The sequence below is a fragment of the Telopea speciosissima genome, chromosome 2 (genome assembly GCF_018873765.1).
Source record: "Telopea speciosissima isolate NSW1024214 ecotype Mountain lineage chromosome 2, Tspe_v1, whole genome shotgun sequence".
NCBI classification, from domain to species: domain Eukaryota; kingdom Viridiplantae; phylum Streptophyta; class Magnoliopsida; order Proteales; family Proteaceae; genus Telopea; species Telopea speciosissima.
The window spans coordinates 22253723-22274989 of record NC_057917.1 but is presented as its reverse complement, the minus strand read 5'-3'; positions in this window follow the sequence as shown (position 1 = coordinate 22274989).

The following is a 21267-nucleotide window of genomic DNA, read 5'->3' as shown; positions in this document are numbered from 1 at the left end:
AAGACCAGTTTCGAAATAGTAATATTAAGATTGCTAAGGTAAGTCCTGAGCTTTCATGCACTCAATTCTGCCACCGGTCCCATCTTGCAAGTAGAGGAAAATCAGTGTCGCTAACGCTTAGAAGAACTCTTAATTCAAGAAGAGAAATATTGGGCTCAGCATTCTAGGGTCAATGGCTCTAGGCTGATGATAGGAATACTTTGTTCTTTCATACAATCACGACCTGTAGAAGGCAATACAATCATATATCTAGGCATCGTGACTGTAATGGAGCTTGGATAAGTGATGATGTTGAGCGTTTGCAACATATTGTTGTTTTTTGTCTGATTCACACACAATGTCTAGCCCAGGGGGCATTGAAATATTTTTAAACTGTGTAGTACCTCATGTCTCTTTTCTTTTTTTGGTAGAAAGGAAGGCTATTCATTCATGTGCGCCCAATGCCAAACAAAAAAAAGCACAATACATAAAACAGATAGAGAATATGATAAACGCAAGGTATGGATATATGATATCCAAAACCAACGAGTGTAGTACCTCATGTCTCTAATGGCCAAAATATAGCGCTGTCTTTCTTTCTCTAAAGAGAAAATCAAAATGGTAATCCTCCAAATAGGTACCTATAAAGCCCCTGCATTAGATGGCTTTCCTACTAAGTTCTACCAGGCCCATTGGCACATTGTAGGGAAAGACGTTGTAGTTGTTGTGCAATGGTTTTTTGAATCTAGATCGCACAACCATTGTCTTGATCCCTAAACGGAAACACCCTGATTTCAACCTATTAGCCTTTGTTCAATCTTTTATAAGATCGCGAAGTGTCTCATCAGCCACCTTAAACCAATCCTTAACTCTTTGATTAGCCCATATCAAAGCGTTTTTATACCCTCAAGAGCAATTCCGGCAACATTTTTGTTGCTTATGAAATCCTCCATCAAATGGGTTTTTCTAAGGCTAAATCTGGTTTTATGGTTGTGAAGCTCGATCTTTGCAAATCTTGGTCTTTTCTAAAGCCACTACTAATTAAGATGGGGTTTGAGGGGAAATGGATTAATTGGGTCATGTAGTGCGTCTCAATTGTTTCCTATCACATCAAGGGCAATGGATCCGTCATTGGAAGAGTTCTTGTTGAGAACTGTGGGATTGGAATATTTTTTCTTTACATTAGCGTTTTAAGTATTTTATGATTTTTTCCTTGTTGACTAATTTGCCCTTAGGTTGTAATTCTCTTATAAATAAAGAGGACCTTTGTGATTAGTGACAAGTCAAGTTATTCTCCTAACTCTGATTCTAAACTTGGTATCAAAGCCCAAAACCCTAGGAAATCTTCCTCGTTGTCCTTCTCCACCACCGCCTCCGCCTCCTCGTTGGAGGCCGTAGCCTCTTCGTCTAGCATGGTAGTCTATTCTCGTACCATGCACCACCATTATTTCCTCGATCTCTTGCACCTTGATCACCGCGCCTTCACCACCCTGGTCGTCGATTGCTGCCCTTAGCCACGACCCATGTCACTGCTCCACCTCGTCGACCCTTTTTGTCGGTGCCTCCGTGACACTCAGTCTTCGTGCCTCTCCCATGACCCCTCTCTCTTGGCCGGGTTGCTGCCTCGACCCAGTCGTCGTGCCATGCCTCCCTCCACCGGCTCCTTTTTGCTGGTGCTATTATGCAACATGTCGGTTGTTGTGCCCCTCTCCTGTCGGCTTCATCTCCCTGCCAGTGCTACCGCTATGACTCGCAAGGTCATTGTGCCCTCTCTTGGTGCTTCCGCTCCACTGCTTTGCATGATTCTTCTCCTTGGTTGTTCCCATGGGTGGCGATAACACAAATGGCCTCTACAGGTACCACCTCTTTGCCTCCTCTTGGATGTTCTGGTACCTCAATGGGGCATTCGAATGCACTCCAACCTGGCCCCATGAAATTGAATGGCCAGAATTATCTTACATGGTCCCGTGCCTATCTTCTTACCCTTCGCGAACATAATTATGCTAGACTAATTACTGGGGATACTCCAAAGCCTAAAGATCCAACTACAACTGCTACATGGTCTTCCAATGATGCTTTGGTAATGTCTTTTTTGATTAATTCTAATGTATCTACTCCAATAATACTATTGTTCTGTACCATTATGGAAGAAGATCCAGGTAAGATATGCACTTCCTCGGGAATGAAAAAAATCGATCTACTTTCGTTTGCATTTTGGCCTAAATTCTTTTGCTCTTCGATACTCAGTCAAATCCTCTTTTTGACGATTGAATGCACCTCTATAGTCCCAGATTTGGATCCCTCTGTTAGTCCCAGCTTTGTTCTTTTCAACTTCACCAGAGATCTATGGGATGCAGTCCGTCAAACTTATTCACATGCAGGCAACTATGCACAGATATATGAGATTGTCGATAGGTTCGTAATACCTCTCAGAAGAAGATGTCTCTCACTGCCTATTACATTGCCCTCACTACACTCTGGCAACAATTAGACTTCTATAGGATGCTGGCACGTTCTATGCTTCCTAAGTTAGTTCAGATTTGTGGTTTGAAACAATTAAATTGTTATGTGTGAATTTGCTAAGCACACTCAAAATTCTTACCCTATTAGTGACAATAATAGCAATGTTCCCTTTTCAATTATTCATTCTGATATATGGGGTCCCTCTAGGACCATTGATCGTAATAGTTGTCATTGGTTCATGACTTTTATTGATAACTGCACACGTTTAACCTGGGTTTATCTACTTCACCACAAATCTAATGCTTTTTCATGTTTTCAATCTTTAAATACCATGTTTTGTACTCAATTTTAATGCTTCTATTAGAGTGCTTCATAGTGATAATGGTACGGAGTATGTGGACCATGTTTTTCAAGACTACCTCTCCTCCCATGGCATATTCTCCCAAACTTCCTGTGTGTGAACCCCAGAGCAATACGACATCCTTGAAAGGAAGAACCATCATCTTCTGGATGTGACCCATGCTCTAATGTTCACAACTGGAATTCTCGGGAAAAACCTATTGGGGTGATGTCGTTCTTACCACTACCTATCTCATTAATAGGGTTCCCACAAATGTCCTTAACTTTAAGACACCCATTTCTTTTCTTCTGGACCCTACCATTACTTCCTCCCTTCCTCCCAAAATATTTGGGTATATTTGCTTTGCACACAATTCTTCTCGTTCTCATTCCAAACTGGATCCTTGTGTCGTTTGGTGTGTTTTGTTTGGTTATTCGACTACTCAGAAGGGTTACAAATGTTATCACCCTCCTTCTTGCTGCCTCTATGTCACTTTTAATGAATCTGAACCCTATTTCACGACACCTCTTCAAGGGGAGAGTCTTGAGGAAGAGGTGATAGGTGTTGCCCTCATCTTTATTGATGATAATTTTCTAGTGGTTCATTGGGAAACTTCTGGTCAGGGGCAATCTGCTGTTGATAGACATAACAACACAATAGGAAATATTTCTGCTCCCTTAGACCTCAGAATCTATACTCAGAATAAATCCAAGAAGCAGGGTACCTTAGACAACCCATCGTGGCGCGTCAACCATATTTACCCTCACAGTCAGGTAATGATCCTTCTATCTCTGATTATTTACCTGATTCTGCTAACTCTTTACATGATGACCGCCCTATTGCTATCAGGAAAGGCATTCGTTCATGTACTCAACATCCCATCTCTCATTTTGTCTCTTATGAACACTTATCTCCCTCCTATCAAGCATTTGTATCTTCTTTGTCTATAGTGTCTATCCCACAGAATATGAAAAATCTCATTAAAGATTTAAAGTGGAATTTGTTATGGAAGAGGAAATGTAGGCATTGGATAAAAATACTACTTGAGAACTTGCTCCACACCCTGCAAGGAAGAAATTGGTTGGCTGTAAATGGGTTTTTACAATCAAGCAAAAAGCAGATGGCACAATTGAAAGATATAAGGCTCGTTTGGTCGCTAAGGGCTTCACCCAAACCTTTGGGTTGACTATCAAGAAACCTTTGCTCCCGTAGCAAAGAAGAATGCGGTAAGAGCATTACTTTCTTGCGCTGCTAATTAGGGTTGGGATCTCCAACAATTGGATGTCAAAAATGCATTCCTAAATGGGATCTCGAAGAAGAGGTTTATATGGATCCACCTCCTAGCTTCTCTTTTCCCTCTGTTGTTGACGTGTTTGCAAATTGAAGAAGTCCATGTATGGTTTCAAGCAATGACTCAGGGCTTGGTTTGGCTGGTTCCTAAAAGCAATGCATAAATTTGGATATAGATAGAGTCAGGCTGATCACACCTTGCTTGTGAAGAGAAGTGGCTCCCAGATCACAGCCGTCATTGTGTATGTTGATGATATTGTCCATTATTGGGAATAATAATGCTGAGATCTCTCACCTGAAGTCTCTACTTGCACATGAGTTTGAAACTAAGTACTTGGGTTCTATTCGATACTTCCTTGGCATTGAGGTTGCAAGGTCGGATAAGGGAATTTTTATCTCTCAGTGAAAATATGTCTTAGACATTCTACAAGAAACTAGCATGTTAGGATGTAAACCCGCAGACTCATCTATTGAGGTCCTTCATCAGTTATGTAGTGGTATGGATGAAACGGTTGACAGGGAGCAGTACCGGAGACTTGTGGGCAGACTGATCTACCTATCTCATATCAGATCTGATATTGCATATGTTGTGGGCATTGCCAATAGAATTCTGCATGAAACTCAACGTTGATGGAGCTTGCAAGGGAAATCCAAGGATTGGTGGGAAATCCAATAGTGATGGCAGTGTTCTTGTAGCTTTTTCAAACTAATATGGTATGTATACTAATGTGGTGGCTAAGTTAAGAGCACTTAGGGATGGCCTTAGTCTGTGTGCAGAGTTGGGCTTATTGGATTTTTACATTAACTCTGATTCAGCTATGATTGTGAACTTCGTATCTCTAAAGACCTGCAACCCGTGGAGTTGTGTATTGGTTTTAGGAAGTCCTATCGCTTTGCGTATCTTTAAGAACTTATCTTTCTTTTTCGTATAGCGAAAGTAATAGAGCTGCAGACTAGATAGCTAATCTGCCAGGTGAAGAGGCTAACAATTCTCTATTTTACTCAGATTAGGATCTTTCGACGGACCTTCGACGTATTGTTCGGGAAGACAAAGCTAGCTTACCAGTTTTTAGATTGTAAATCCTTTTTAGCTTAATTGTATGGGCATTTCTCAGGTTTTTGAGTTTGAGAGAGGTTTGTTCTAGGGCTTAGGGTAAGGCGGGCTCCGTCCCCACGTGTTATTTATTTCTATATTCCACTTAATAAAATTTTAGGGGCCGGCCCTGGTCCCAGATAATTTGGGTTTAAAAAAAAGATTTCTGCATGATCCCAGGACATCTCATCTAGATGCAGCACAACGTATACTGAGGCACTTAAAGTCTACCCCTGCGAAAGGAATTCTTTTCTCTAATAATGGCAACTTGAAGTTAGAAATATTCACAGATGCTGATTGGGTTGGCTCCATTGATGATCGACGTTTAACTTCTAGCTATTGCTCTTTCCTTGGAGGAAATCTCGTCACTTAGCGTAGTAAGAAGCAGTCCGTTGTCTCCTGTTCTAGTGCAGAAGCTGAATTTCCTGTCATGGCATAAGGGATTTGCGAACTCATGTAGCTCGAGGGCTTATTGAGTAATTTGGAGATTGTTTGTGAAGACCCTATATGTCTCTATTATGGCAACAAGGCCTCTATCAGAATTGCTCACAATCCTGTCCAGTATGACCGGACAAAACATGTTAAGATTGACAGACGCTTCATTAAAGAGAAGCTTGAGAAAGGAATCATCTGCATTCCCTTTGTAAGTTTTGTTGATCAATTAGTCGATGTCTTTACTAAGGGCTTGAATTGTAAGGTGTTCCACCCACTAGTCTCCAACTTGGATTAAAATCCTCTGCAATACCGGCGGGGCAGCAGTGCACATCCGACGGCACAACAGAGGCCATGTGTGCCATGTGTGCCACTTGGCCTCTGCTGTGCCGTCGGATGTGCACTGCCGCTCCGTCGGTACTGCAGAGGATCCTGGTCCCTCCAAATTGGGCATGTTTGATATCTTTGCACCAACTTGAAGGGGAGTGTTGAGAACCGTGGGATTAAAATATTTTCTCTTTACATTAAGATTTGATGTATTTTATAATTTTCCCTAGTTGACTAATTTGCCCTTAGGTTGTAATTCTCTTATAAATAAAGATGACCTCTATCATTAGTGACTAGTCAAGTTAGTCTCCTAACTCTGAAGCCTTGGACAATGGTGCCCTCTTAGCCCTTATCCTTTTATTCTTTGTCAGCCCTCTCCTCTTATCTTTTGGAAACTAAGTCTAAATAATTGCATTCATAGTATTAAGACAAGTAGAGATGGCCCCCGTATCACTCCATCTTCTCTTTGCAGGTGATTGGATGTTGTTCTCAAAAGCAAGTCTTGAAGAGAATGAGACGCTTCTGTCATTATTAACCGATTATTACCTTGTTTCTGATCAAACTATTAATATCCAAAATTTTAGCATCCTTTTTAGCCTAAGAGTTCCTACTCAAGTCAAAGAAGTAATAGCTCAAGCTTTTGGTTTCCTTGTGATTTAGAACAATGGAAAATATTTAAGCCTTCCAACTGTTGGGCACTCCAAGAACACCTTTTTTCTAGTATTATCGAAAGGGTTCAAGCTTGTCTTTCAGGGTGGAAGGAATCACTTCTTTCATTAGCAGGTAAATAAATTCTCATCAAGTCTGTTGCCATTAGTATTCTAACTTATGATATGTCCATGTTTTCCCTCCCTAGCTTTATCATTGATAATATACATAGTCTTATCCGACAATTTTGATAGAAGGATAGAAACGGTAAAGAGGTATTTTGGAAAAAGTGTGATGTCCTTTGAGCCCATTAGGCTTTGGGTGGGTTGGGGTTTAGAGAACTGGGGTCCTTTAAACTAGTGCTCTTACACCACCAAGGTTAGTGTATTCCATAACAGTGAGACCCATTGGGTCCGAATCTTGAAAGGGAAATATTTTCCCTCTTCTTTCTTCCTTGATGTTAGGAGAAAACAGTAACTGCTTAGAGGTCAGGATTCCCTTTTTCATGGCCTTAGAAGACGCATCAATAATGGTCAAATCACTATAACCTTTGAGGATGCATGTGTACATTCTCTCCCTAGAGGACGTATCTCTAGTTGTCACCCGAATATTAGATATCGTTTGGTCTCAAGCCTTATCCATCAGCCCTCTATGGAATGGGATTCACACATTTTTTTAACCTATTTTTGGCAAATGAGGGAATGACTATTAGCCGTCTTCCTTTACCAATTTTGAATGTTGAAGATAGTTGATTTTGGACCTTTTCAAAAAACAGACACTTTTTGATCAAATCAGCTTATCACATTATTTTTCAGAATCATATCAGTAGCCTTTCCCCTTCCTGTGATCCTTTTTGGAATTGTTTATGGAGTTTGAAGCTCCTTCCCAAGATCAAGCTATTCCTTTGGTGTGCATGTTCTAATGCCCTAGCTATCAAACCCTGCCCCTGACTGGCTGGAATTTTGATTGAAGGACAGGAACCTCTGACATGGCATCCAAGCACACTGTGGAGTATCACCCCAGTGATTGAATTTAATAGAGAACCCCCAAGGATGTCCTCTTACATACCTGTCAGAAGATGGATTCCTGACCCTTGCAGTTGCACTGCCCACAGCATAATGTACTGCATAGACTCCAGGTACTCTCTCTCCTCTCCATAAATGTGGGTCCCACCCCTAAAAATAGGTGTAAAAGGCCTTGGGTGACATGTGGGTGTAAGGCCCTGACCCTGGGTCAAACCCCTGTGCAAGCCCACAGAGAAACAGCCTTGCTGCAATCTCTGGGCGATGCAAACATCACCTAGAGACATTGCCCAGAGTGGAAAAATATAGTATTTTAATGATCAGATGTGTGGGGACCACCCATATTGGACATGGGCACCCTCCGTAGGTTGAGGGGAGTCTGGGGAACCACCTCATACCCTTGGACCCCTGTGGACCCCACCTGAGTGCTCAGAATGGCAGAGAATCAGGTTAAAAACACATTTTTAAAAGAGGCCTAGGTAGGAAAATAGGCCTTAGTGAGAGGCTGGCCTATAAATAGGTGGCCTTAGGCTCATTTTAGAGCCTTGGTTACTGTTGAAATCGTGGAGAGAAGGAGAAGAAGGAAAAGAGAGAAAAGAGAAGGAGAAGAAGAGAAAGAGAAGGAGAAGAGGAAGGAAGGAGAATGAAGAGCTGTTTCCCCCTCCAAACTCGAGCTCCAGCTGTTCCCTTGGACCAGTTCAGGTATAAAAGCCATACCCTTACCTGCTGCCTTGCTGGTTTACTATTGCTCTCCTTAGATCTCTGTTGTTTAGATAGATTTCTGGCCATTTGCAGCCCAGAACAGCTGGGGGCTGCCATGGACCATCTCAGATCCAACATGCAAACATAATGCATGCAGGATATGAGCATTTTATAGTATTTTTCATGGCTGTTCATCTATTGAGACCGAAACCTAGGCTGTGCCAGGCTGCACTACACTGTTACACCAAGAACAAGTAGTCTGGGCTAAAATCTGTGTGCCTTGGCTGCATGCAGCTTAGGCATGGGTTACAACAGCCTTAGATTACTGAATTATACGTGAATCAAGCCTTGCATGCAGCCAAATCCTTGGTTTGCAGCTGAGACTATGTTGAGTTACTATTCACTGGGCTGTCTGGGCAGCTCCTGGTAGCCAAGTGGTGGGCCCAAGTTAAAATCCATGGGGTTCAGTGCAAAGTACACCCCTGGGGGTCCATGATGACCTAACATGCATGGGGGGGATGATAAGAGCACTGCCCATGGTCAAAAACCTAGGAATCTCAGCCTATTCACATTCTATACAGGCTCTGGGCGATGCACTAGGCGATGCAGACATCACCCAGAGACATCGCCCAGTGAATGAAAATTGGCAGTTTTGCTGATCTGACTTGGGGATCTTCACCCATGGACCATAAATCAATGTAGGGAGGTGGTAAATGAGCAAAATACCCCTCCCCACATCTGTCCACATGTATGAATACCTTGGGTACCCAAGTGGGCCCCGCAGGACTTGGAAACCCTGTCTATGTTGGTCTTGTAGCACTGCTAAGTTGGAATCAATGTTGTGTGGTTATTTGGACCTAGAAACATGTACTACAGTGGAAAATGACCATTCTGCCCCTAGGCCACTATCTCTAGATGATGCACCAGGATAATACCTAAGGCCCAGTGCAAGGCCCAGAGAATTCCAAGTGATGTTCAACTATGCACCAAGTCAACCCAATGAGCCTAGATCAACCCTAGGGCATCCAAAAATAGTTTGGAATATTAAATAACATATTTTTTATTTATATCTAGGGTTTGATCCTGCGCTTGAGGCCTACAGCCAGACTGCAGCTGGAACTGAAACTACAACTGAATTCCTAGAACCCGACCCAGGTGAGTGAAATATTATCATGTATGTACGTGTAACAGTATTATTATGCCGGCAATTGAATTCTTCAATTATATTGCTTGTTACTTAATTAAATTCAATTTCTCAAATATTACACATTGTGTGACTGTTGATCAATACTGCCTGAATATATCATGATGATTGTGAATGATAGACTAGATGCCATAGTCGGCTTGGAAATGAGGCCGGTGGTAGCCCGTAGTATGGGATACGGTTGACACCACCGGACTCATACGATGCCATATAGACATGGGGCTAGAGTTTCATCACTCATGCTACGCACCCTTGCCAACAGGGGTTAAGGTGATGGATAACTGTGAGGACTATCGTAAAACCTCAAGAGTTTACACCGGGAAGCCTCAGCTCAGCTGGGATGCCCCAGGGTAAATATGTCAGGAAGCCTCGAGCTACATGCTTGGGAAGCACCGATAGGTGAATCATGGCTATATGCCAAAAAAAAAGTTTATGCACCGATAAGGTGAATTGATATTAAGTCGATTACCTCACATGTTTGATCTAGAGGGCCGGTCGGGCTGACCTGGGTAGGGAGATGCTGGAGCCGACTGGTTCTCTCCGACAACTCAATGGGTGTATCACGGGAAAGGGTAACCAAGCCCACACCAGGGATACATGTATTGGGGATTGTAGTAGCACTAACCTGACTTAGCTGTATTGTTAGGTGGCTAATAATTAATCTGGACTTGCATATCATGTAGGATCATGTGGATTGTGGTTGCATATGCATGCATGATGATATGTTTTACTCACGAGCTCAGTGGGGCTCACACTCTATTATATATGTTTTTCTATTAGATGATTCTGTAAGTGGATGCCGCTGTGACATGGAGGCTCATTACGAGGAGGAGAGCCCTTGTAATTATGATGATATTGGTGTGGACCCCGAAGTAGGTCATACTAATATTGCGAGCGTTCTCAGTGGTTATTGATGAAGACCGTTGAGGGGTGTTCTTGATGCTTTTTGTCTTGGGGACTCCTTTTTGCTTTTGATAGAAGTTTACCCCCATTCCTGTTCTTGTTTAGCTTTTTTGTTTTTTTTTGGGGTTGAGTTATCTTGCCATGTATATATATGTATTTTTTTTTCGCTTATGTATATGTCAGCTTCACTTTTCAGTTTATGGGTTGTACTGGGGAATGTATCAAACTTACATATGTATATATATATCACAATCATTTCCCGTATCGCTACGCTTTCTCTTTCTTTATTATAATTGTAGATTATCTGCAACACTCTGATTTACTTGAGGTAATGTTACGAATGTGGGACCGTGAATGTATTAACTGCTCCTAGATCCATGGGATTTGGTGGATTGCCGTTATGCAATTCGGGTCACCCACTTAATCCTCCTAGGGGATGGTTTGGGGTGTGACAGAGCTTGGTATCAGAGCATGAGGCTCTTCTTACATTCACGGAATGTAGAATAGGAATAATAAGCTACCAATATTAAAACATGTCTTAAGTAAAAGTTACAGGGGAGGTAGATGTAATTAAAAGACAAGATGCATAATTACATTAATATGAAGATAACTGTGGCCGAGCCACTACAAGAAGTTTGATTGAAAGTACTACTTTCAATTTACATAAGCTGACAAAAAAAAAAAGTACATACACCACAAACAAAAGAAAATACATAAACTATAAAAAAAAAAAAAAAAAAAAAAAAAAGTAAGACAAAAGTCAGAACTATATAAAGTCAAGTCAGGCTAGAACATGTGAAAGCTGGCTGGAGTACTACTCTGGCAGAGGCAAATCACTCGGTGGAGGCTGTGAATGCCGTGAGTCGATGCGATAGAATGTATCCCAAAAGTCTAGGTGTTGCTCCACTGATCCCACTCTGCCCTCAAGAGACGAGAAGCCTCGATCCATCCTCGTAGATAACTCGGTGAGCTGGGTGCTGAGGCCCTAGAACTGAGACATCATCTGCAACCACTCAAATGACTCTGGCACCTGCGAGCTGGTGGCACCGGTCGCCTCATATGGGGGAAAATCAGTAAACTGTGTACCAACCCCCTTAAAGTCGCCCTCCTCTCCCTGCTCATCTCCCTGTATCTCTCCCTGCTCATCGCCCTACATCTCCATCTGATCGCCCTCCTCAGGATCACTCCCTGGCTCCCCTGGCACCTTCATCTTTAGGATCGAGGTCTTGTTAATGGGCCTAGACCTGTCTCTCTCTATATACTCGCCGCCCAAGGGAACCTCAAAGTGTTTGAAGACCAAAGTGAGGAACTTCCCATATGGAAGGTTCCCATCATAAGGGTTTTGGGCGTGATACAACATAGCCTGAAGTAGTAAATACAGGAGGTTTATAACCGGACCCCCTTTGCCCGCTCCCAGTAGGCAATATGTAATGTAGGCCCTCATTATAGAAATATTGCCTCTGTTCCCGCCCTTTGGGTAGATGTTATATGAGACACATCTACTAATAACTCAGGCACTGGGCTTATAGGAAGCCTCAGATTTAGGAGTACTGTCTGAACCGGTCAGTGCTTTGAAGACCTTCCGCCTAGTCTCCAAAGAAAACATATCTGAAATGTCAATCCTGGGCTTATAATAGCGCCTCTCACCTGTGTTAGGCAACCCTAGGATCCCTGCCAAGGTGGCAGTGGTCAGTTTGATATCCACCCCTTAACTCTGCTCTCTAACCTAAACTCCTGTGCCCCAGATGGCAATAGGTTACAGTAAAAATAACGAACCAAGTTAGGATAACATGGTTAAGTGGGTGATAACATAGAGGCCCAACCTAGAATGTTGAACCTAGTAAATAAGTTATACTGATGGAAGTCGTCCACCTGTACCATCCTTCCATTCACAATCTTCAGAGACCTAAACTTGTCCCAATCCCTAGAGTGCTCATACCTAGAGAATAGGAACCGATCAAACTCCTGCTGCTCTGATGATGAATCCTCTCTCGGTGAGGTAGGTGGCACAGAGGAAGAAGAGGAATGCTCGCTCTCAGACCGTATCCTCTTGCGTGCTACGGATTTCCTCGCCGTTCTATGGCTAGTAGACATTTGGCTGCAAAAAGAAAGGAATAAAAATAGTTAGGTTAAGAAAAGTTAGTAAAAAAAAAAAAAAACCCTAGCCAAAGCAAAAGATATGGAAAATGACCTAAAGTTAGGAAAAAGTTAAGGAATCTTACCCAAGAGTGCGTAGGATCGCGGGGAACCCGAGGAAATGCAAAGATATGGTGTGGAAATGGTCACACAAGACTTTGGAGCGTTGCCCTAGGTGTTTGGGAAGCTCTAGAGGAGAAATGAGGCGAAAATGAGAGGTCTCAAACTGTTATAGCTGGGCCCCGATTCTCTGGGCAATAGCACTGGACGATGCATACAACGCCCAAAGACATCGCTCAGTGAATAGAATTTATGTTGTTTTGCATAAAAGCTTATGAAATGATGAGTTTTTCCTAGAGATGGTTCAATAAACACAAAAACATAAATTTTTACAAAATATGTATATAAAGAAAATAATAAAATAATAATAAAAATTTAAATTTAAATATTTAGCTAATAACATATCTATGGAGAGATAAAGCAATGCTTGTGGGTTATTAAAGTAAAAATGAGATACATAGAGATTTTAGGAATTTTTCTTTTGTATGTAAATAAATAATGATAAATAAATATGCCTATGCCTATAGGTAATTAATGTGTATATAAATATATAATGATATGTGCCTAGTACCATGCGTGTATGAACCGAGTGGTGTGATGCAATGCAAACTTGAACATAGATATCTAGGTATGTTGTAATATGTAATTATTATATCTTAGGAAACATAGATCTCACCTTACCCCCCCCCCCCCCAACATAGGGCAACCAATAATAGGATCCGATAGGTTGTCCAGTCAAGTTGAACCCATAGATGCTAAGATGCCTCGAGCCAACCCAATTATTTTTCTCCTGCTCATAAGTTATTCCTGTAGCCATGTAATTAATTCTTTTAATTAAGTATCCATAGTGACTTGATACTTAGAACCTCTTCATGGCAGGATCTTACTACCTCATTTAAGCCTGGAGACCCCAACAACATGCGATACATTAGGCAACTGAGGAGAAGACTGATCAGGATACGTGTGGTACAAGCCCATGCCGAGAACCAATTAGTAGTTTATTTAGCTCTTGCAAACGCCAGTGAACCCGTGAATCAAGCCATTTATCTGTCCCTAGCAGACAAGGTAAGAGGTGATATAGCCTACCTTTATGTGCAGAACATTATCACTAGTTGGCAGTTACAGAGACTTGCCTGTTAGACTCAGGTACATAATTAAAAGATTTATGTTAAAATTTTAAAGTTTATTATTTAGTGTCATGCATAGCGAAACATCGCATAAAACACCTAAAGGATTAGAACACAAGAAAATGAACACTTCATAATAAACAAACAAATATATATATATATATATATATATAAATATGTATATAATAACACACCTTGCTGGTATGACAAAATAAATTCACTGGAACTATGGAGTAGGTATGTACATGTCGTAACTAGGAATTTTCTGTTGGCCTCGATAAAGAGAGTGTTGGATTATTAAACGTGTTGCTCTTTTTAGAAAAGCAACCATGGTCAACACAAGAAGTTCTCGAGGTGGTCGTAAAGAAAAACACCCTTGTGTTGTATCGGAGGTTGAACTGCCAAATGGAACTGAGGCCCAAAATTCTGAAGCATCGGTTGCTTCGTCAGGGGCACCAGCGGCTGCTCAAGCCACTGCTGCGGTACCTCAGCCGGGAATAGTAGCCGATGAGGTAACTGCTTTCATGACTACTATGATGCAAACCATGCAACAACAACAAGAACTGCGGGGTCAGATGTCTATGTAGTTTGCAACCACGATGCATGAACGTGCAGCACCACCTCCACCACCCAACCGGCCCGTACTTTTCCCACCACCTGTACCTCAACACTTGGCGGAAAACTCTACCGCTAAGGTAATGGAGAGATTCAAAAAACTCCAACCACCTGCATTTTCCAGATTGAATTCCGAGGCAATGCAGCCAGAGCGGTGGATTAGCTCTTTGGAGAAGGCATTTGATGTGCTCGAATGTACGGATGCACAAAAGCTGATATGTGCGGGTTATCAGCTACAGAATGAGGCTGAAGCCTGGTGGAAGGCTACTAAGCCAAATCTTGAAGCCACTCATCCGAATCCCACGTGGGAGCAATTTAAAGAAGTCTTCTTCAAGAACTACTTCCCAGAGAGCTTTAGGGATAGGAAAGAAGCTGAGTTCTTTGCACTGGTACAGGGAAACAAGTCAGTGTTGGACTATCAACAATAGTTTGAAGATTTGTTCCATTTTGCTCTGGAGCACCTGAAAGGGGAAGTTAGCAAGACGAAGAAGTTTGAGAAGGGACTAAACCCGAGATCGGGTCAGTTCTATCAATTATGGACATCCGGGATTATGCTTAGATGGTCGACAAGGCGAAGACTATAGAAGACAGATTTAAAGAGAAAGAAAAAGAGAAGGCTATGACGTCGCCCGGATTGGGCAAAAGGCCGAATAATTTTCAGACCTTTGGATGGCCAAACAAGGTTTTCCGAGGAACAAGTTCAAACCCCAATCCGACTCCGTACCATAGGCCGAACGTGGGTCAGAACCCTTTTCGCCCCACTTTTAATCGACCTACTTAACCGGCTATAAGTCAAGCGACAACAGCAGCTTCGCCAGCCCGACCAGCCACAAGTCAAGTGAGCCAAGCCTCAACACCAGCTGTTCCACCTTATAAGTGTTACGTGTGCAACAAGGAAGGGCACATGGCCAAAGAATGCAGACTGCGTGGGTACAACAATAACTCACCAAACCAGCCCGCTAGACCTTTTCAACCACGGGACAATCGGACGCGAGGGAAGGTGTTCGCATTAACAAATGAGGAAGCTGAGGCGAACCCCGATGTATTGACAAGTAAGTCTGCTGAACACTACTAAGTTGTAGGGAATAACTGGTCTATATATGTAACCAAAATTATATACGAACCCTAGGTACCCTGAGTGTCTCAACCATTCCTGCACGAGTGCTATTCGACTCGGGCGTATCCCACTTTTTTGTTTCTACCACCTTTGTGAGTAGGATGGAGGATCAACTGAGAGACATCGGGCATGATTTAGTAGTCAGCACACCGACGGGTAGTGTCGTGAGTTTGAAGGAAGTCTATGACCCCTGTCGGATAGAAATTTATGGGAGAAACTTGACCGCACGGTTAATAAAGTTCGATATGAAGGACTTTGACGTGATATTAGGCATGGATTGGCTATCCGCCTACGGAGCAAACGTCATGTGTGCGGAGAAGAAGATAATGTTTAAATTAATGGATGGGTCCGATTTCACCTATTAAAGTGAACCAGTGCGGAAACCCAAAAGGATAACCCTATCCGCCCTCCAGGCGTGAAAGTTGCTGGATGATGGATGTCAAGGCTTTTTTGCCACTGTGATGGACACCGAGGCAAAGATAAAGCCCTTGGAGGAACTTGACGTCATCAGAGAATTTCCTGATGTTTTTCCAAAAGATCTAACCCAGCTACCGCCTGATCGTGAGATAGAGTTCGCGATTGACCTAATTTCTGGTGCAGCACCGGTATCCAAGGCACCATATCGAATGGCACCTATTAAATTGAAGGAGTTGCAGGTTCAATTGAAAGACTTGTTGAAGAAAGGTTTTCTACGACCCAATGTATCTCCCTGGGGAGCACCTGTGCTGTTCGTGAAAAAGAAGGATGGTAGCATGCGGCTGTGTATTGTCTACCGTGAGCTGAATAAGTTGACCATCAAGAATCGATACCCGTTGCCGCGTATTGACGACCTATTTGACCAACTACAAGGAGCAAGAGTCTTCTCCAAGATTGATCTTAGGTTCGGATACCATCAATTGAAGATCAAGACCGGTGATATTCACAAAACGGCGTTTAGAACTCGATACGAACATTATAAGTTCCTAGTCTTATCGTTCGGGTTAACTAACGCCCCGACAGCATTCATGGATATGATGAATAGAGTATTCCATGACGTGTTGGGCAAGTTCATCATTGTATTTATTGATGACATTCTGGTATACTCTAAGAACGAAGAAGAGCACGCTCGACACCTTACTTTCGTGTTGCAGCGATTGCGGGAACACCAACTATATGCCAAGTTCAGCAAGTGTGAATTTTGGCTTCACCAAATTGGATTCCTGGGGCAAATCGTTACCAAGGACGACATTAAAGTGGACCAGGAAAGGTGAAAGCGGTTCTTGACTGGGAGACTCCGAAGAGTGCCACTGAGATCCGAAGTTTCTCGAGTGGGAGACTCCGAAGAGTGCCACTGAGATCCAAAGTTTCTTAGGCCTAGCCAGATATTACCATCGATTTATTAAAAATTTCTCATGCATTTCGGCACTCATGACAAAGCTAACAAAGAAGGGCACCAAGTTTGAATGGAATGAACCATGCGAGAAAAGCTTTCAAGAGTTAAAGAACCGGTTGGTAACGGCTCTAGTTTTGACCATTCTAGATGGCACTGGAGGAATGGTGGTATACACTAATACATCCAGAACAGGATTGGGTGGCGCCTTAATGCAGAAAGGTAAAGTGGTCGCCTATGCCTTAAGACAACTGAAGGAACACGAAAAGAACTACCCCACTCATGACTTGGAGTTGGCAGCGGTAGTTTTTGCATTGAAGATATGGTGACATTACCTATACGGTGAAAAAAGTGAAATCTTCAGCGATCACAAAAGTCTGAAGTATTTCTTCACCCAAAAGGAACTGAATATGAGACAGAGGCAGTGGTTAGAACTGGTGAAGGATTATGACTGTGAGATCCAGTACCACCCTGGCAAAGCCAACGTTGTAGCGGATGCATTAAGTAGAAAATCTCAGACTGCATCCCTCGCTTCCTTAGTAGTAAGCGAACAGTTGTTGGAAGAAGCTCAGAAGTTTGATTTGGATCTCATGATCGAAGGAACGGCTATACAATTAGCAGCTATGGATTTACAACCATCGATTCGAGAGGAAGTAATTGCAAAGCAACCATTGGACCCCGAGTTGGCCAAAATAATTTGGGAAGTTCAGCAAGGAGTCCATAAGGACCCAGATTTTTTATTGGCCCAAGATGGTGCATTGAAGTTTCGAGACAGATTGTGCGTGCCTGATGATTATGATGTCCAAGATCGAATCCTTAAAGAGGCACACAACTCACCCTATTCAATCCACCCCGGAAGCACGAAGATGTACAAGGATCTGAAGAAGTACTATTGGTGGATTGGGATGAAAGAAACCATAGCGATATACGTGTCTAAATGCCTCACCTGCCAACAAATTAAAGCAGAGAGACACCGACTGTATGGATTGTTACAGCTATTCCCTATACCTGAATGGAAGTGGGAAAGGATTACTATGGATTTTGTGACAAATCTGCCCAACACCAGGAAGGGAATGAATGCAATTTGGGTGATTGTAGACGGACTGACAAGGGCAGCCCATTTCGTACCACTCAAAATAAGTTACTCAATGGAGAAGCATGCCCAACTGTCTATAGAAAATATAGTCCGCTTACACGGCATGCCTGTCACTATTGTATCTGACAGAGATCCTCGATTTACCTCAAGATTTTGGAGAAGTTTACAAAAGGCACTGGGATCTCAACTAAATCTTAGCACAGCCTTCCATCCGCAGAAGGACGGACAATCCAAAAGAACTATCCAGACTCTAGAAGACATGCTTAGAGCCTGTGTCCTAGAAATGAACAACTGTTGGGATGCCCATATACCGTTGGTGGAATTTGCATACAACAATAGTCACCACTCCACCATTGGCATGGTACCATTTGAAGCTCTCTATGGTCGGAAGTGCCGGACCCCGTTATATTGGGATGAGGTTGGAGAACGAAAATATCTCGGGCCAGAGATGATACAAGCAACCTGTGACAAAGTGGATATCATTAGGGAGAAAATCAAGGCAGAAGAGTTATGCCGATAATCAAAGGAAGGACATTGAATTCAATGTCGGAGAAAAAGTATTCCTCTGGGTATCTCTAACGAAGGGATTGCTACGTTTCAACAAGAAGGGCAAGCTGAGCCCAAGATTCATTGGTCCATATGAGATTCTCAACAAAGTGGGGCCCGTAGCATACCAACTGGCATTACCACCGTCACTGCTAGGCGTCCATGATGTTTTCCATGTGTCGATGCTAAGAAAATACATCAACAACCCGACACATGTACTCTCAACTGAACCTGAGCAGTTGGACGTGGATATGACTTATGAAGAACAACCTACGGAGATATTGGATAGAAAGGAACATAACCTCTGTAATCGCACGATCGCTTTTGTAAAAGTTTGATGGGGAAACAATCCCATAGAAGAGGCTTCGTGGGAGCGTGAAGAAGAGATGAAGGAAAAGTATCCCCAACTCTTTGAACTACAAGGTAAGCAAATTCCGGGGATGAAATTTTTGTAAGGTGGGGAGAAATGTCAAACCCTGCCCCTGACTGGCTGGAATTTTGATCGATGGATAGGAACCCCTGACATGGTATCCAAGCACACTGTGGAGTATCACCCCAGTGATTGAATTTAATGGAGAACCCCCAAGTAGGTGTGTAAATGAATAGCTGAAATCCGTTTTCGTATCCGTGTTCGTATCTGTTTAGCACTATTCGAATCCGTCCAAAAGCTAAACGGATGCGGATACGGATAGACTATAGTTATCCAAAAAGCTATATTTACATGTAAACGGATAAAATATCCGATCCGTATCCGTTTAGCACTATCCGAATTCGTCCGATAGCTAATCGGATGCGGATGCGGATATAGCACTATCCGAGCCAAATCTGATCCATTTACAGCCCTACCCCCAAGGATGTCCTCCTGCATACCTGTCAGAAGATGGATTGCTGACCCTTGCAGTTGCACTGCCCATAGCATAATGTACTGCATGGACTCCAGGTACTCTCTCTCCTCTCTATAAATGTGGGTCCCACCCCTAAAAATAGGTGTAAAAGGCCTTGGATGACATGTGGGTGCAAGGCCCTGACCCTGGGTCAAACCCCTGTGCAAGCCCACAGAGAAACAACCTTGCTACAATCTCTGGGAGATGCAAACATCACCCAGAGTGGAAAAATATAGTATTTTAATGATCAAATGTGTGGGGACCACTCGTATTGGACATGGGCACCCTCCATAGGTTGAGGGGAGTCTGGGGAACCACCTCATACCCTTGGACCCCTGTGGACCCTACCTGAGTGCTCAGAATGGCAGAGAATCAGGTTAAAAATACATTTTTAAAAGAGGCCTAGGCAGGCAAACAGGCATCAGTGAGAGGCTGGCCTATAAATAGGTGGCCTTAGGCTCATTTTAGAGCCTTGATTACTGTTGAAATCGTGGAGAGAAGGAGAAGAAAGAAAAGAGACAAAAGAGAAGGAGAAGAAGGGAAAGAGAAGGAGAAGAAGAAGGAAGGAGAAGGAAGAGATGTTTCCCCCTCCAAACTCAAGCTCCAGCTGTTCCCTTGGACCAGTTCAGGTATAAAAGCCATACCCCTACCTGCTGCCTTGCTGGTTTACTACTGCTCTCCTTACATCTTTGCTGTTTAGATAGATTTCTGGCCATTTGCAGCCCAGAACAGCTGGGGGTTGCCATTGAGCATCTCAGATCCAACATGCAAACATGATGCATGCAGGATATGAGCATTTTATGGTATTTTTCATGGCTGTTCATCACCTGAGACCGAAACCCAGGCTATGCCAGGCTGCACTGCTCTGTTACACCAAGAACAGGTAGTCTGCTCAGATCTGTGTGCCCTGGCTGCATGCAGCCTAGACATGGGTTACAACAGCCTTAGATTACTGAATTATATGTGAATCAAGCCTTGCATGCAGCCAAATCCTTGGTTTGCAGTTGAGACTATGTTGAGTTACTATTCATTGGGCTGTCTGGGCAGCTACTGGCAGCCAAGTGGTGGACCCAAGTGAAAATCCATGGGGTTCAGTGCAAAGTACACCCCTGGGGTTCCATGATGGCCTAACATGCATGGGGGGATGATAAGAGCACTGCCCATGGTAAAAAACCTAGGAATCTCAGCTTGTTCACGTTCTATACAGGCTCTGGGCGATGCACTGGGCGATGCAGACATCACCCAGAGACATCGCCCAATGAATGAAAATTGGAAGTTTTGCTGATCTGACTTGGGGATCTTCACCCATGGACCATAAATCAGTGTAGGGAGGTGGTAAATGACCAAAATACCCCTCCCCACATCTGTCCACATGTATGAATACCTTGGGTACCCAAGTGGGCCCCGCAGGACTTGGAAACCCTGTCTGTGTTGGTCCTGCAGCACTGCTAAGTTGGAATCAGTGTTGGGTGGTTATTTGGACCTAGAAACATGTACTACGATGGAAAATGGCCATTCTGCCCCTAGACCACAATCTCTAGATGATGCACCGGGACATAGGCCTAGGGCCCAGTGCAAGGCCCAAAGAATTCCAAGTGATGTTCAACTGTGCACCAAGTCAACCCAGTGAGCCTAGATCAACTCTAGGGCATCTAAAAATAGTTTGGAATATTAAGTAACGTATTTTTTATTTATATCTAGGGTTTGATCCCGCGCTCTAGGCCTACAGCCAGATTGCCAGATTGCAGCCGAAACTGAAACTACAACTGAATTCCTAGAACCAGACCCAGGTGAGTGAAATATTATCGTGTATGTATGTGTAACAGTATTATTATGCCGGCAATTGAATTCCTCAATTATATTGCTTGTTACTTAATTAAATTCAATTTCTCAAATATTACACATTGTGTGCCT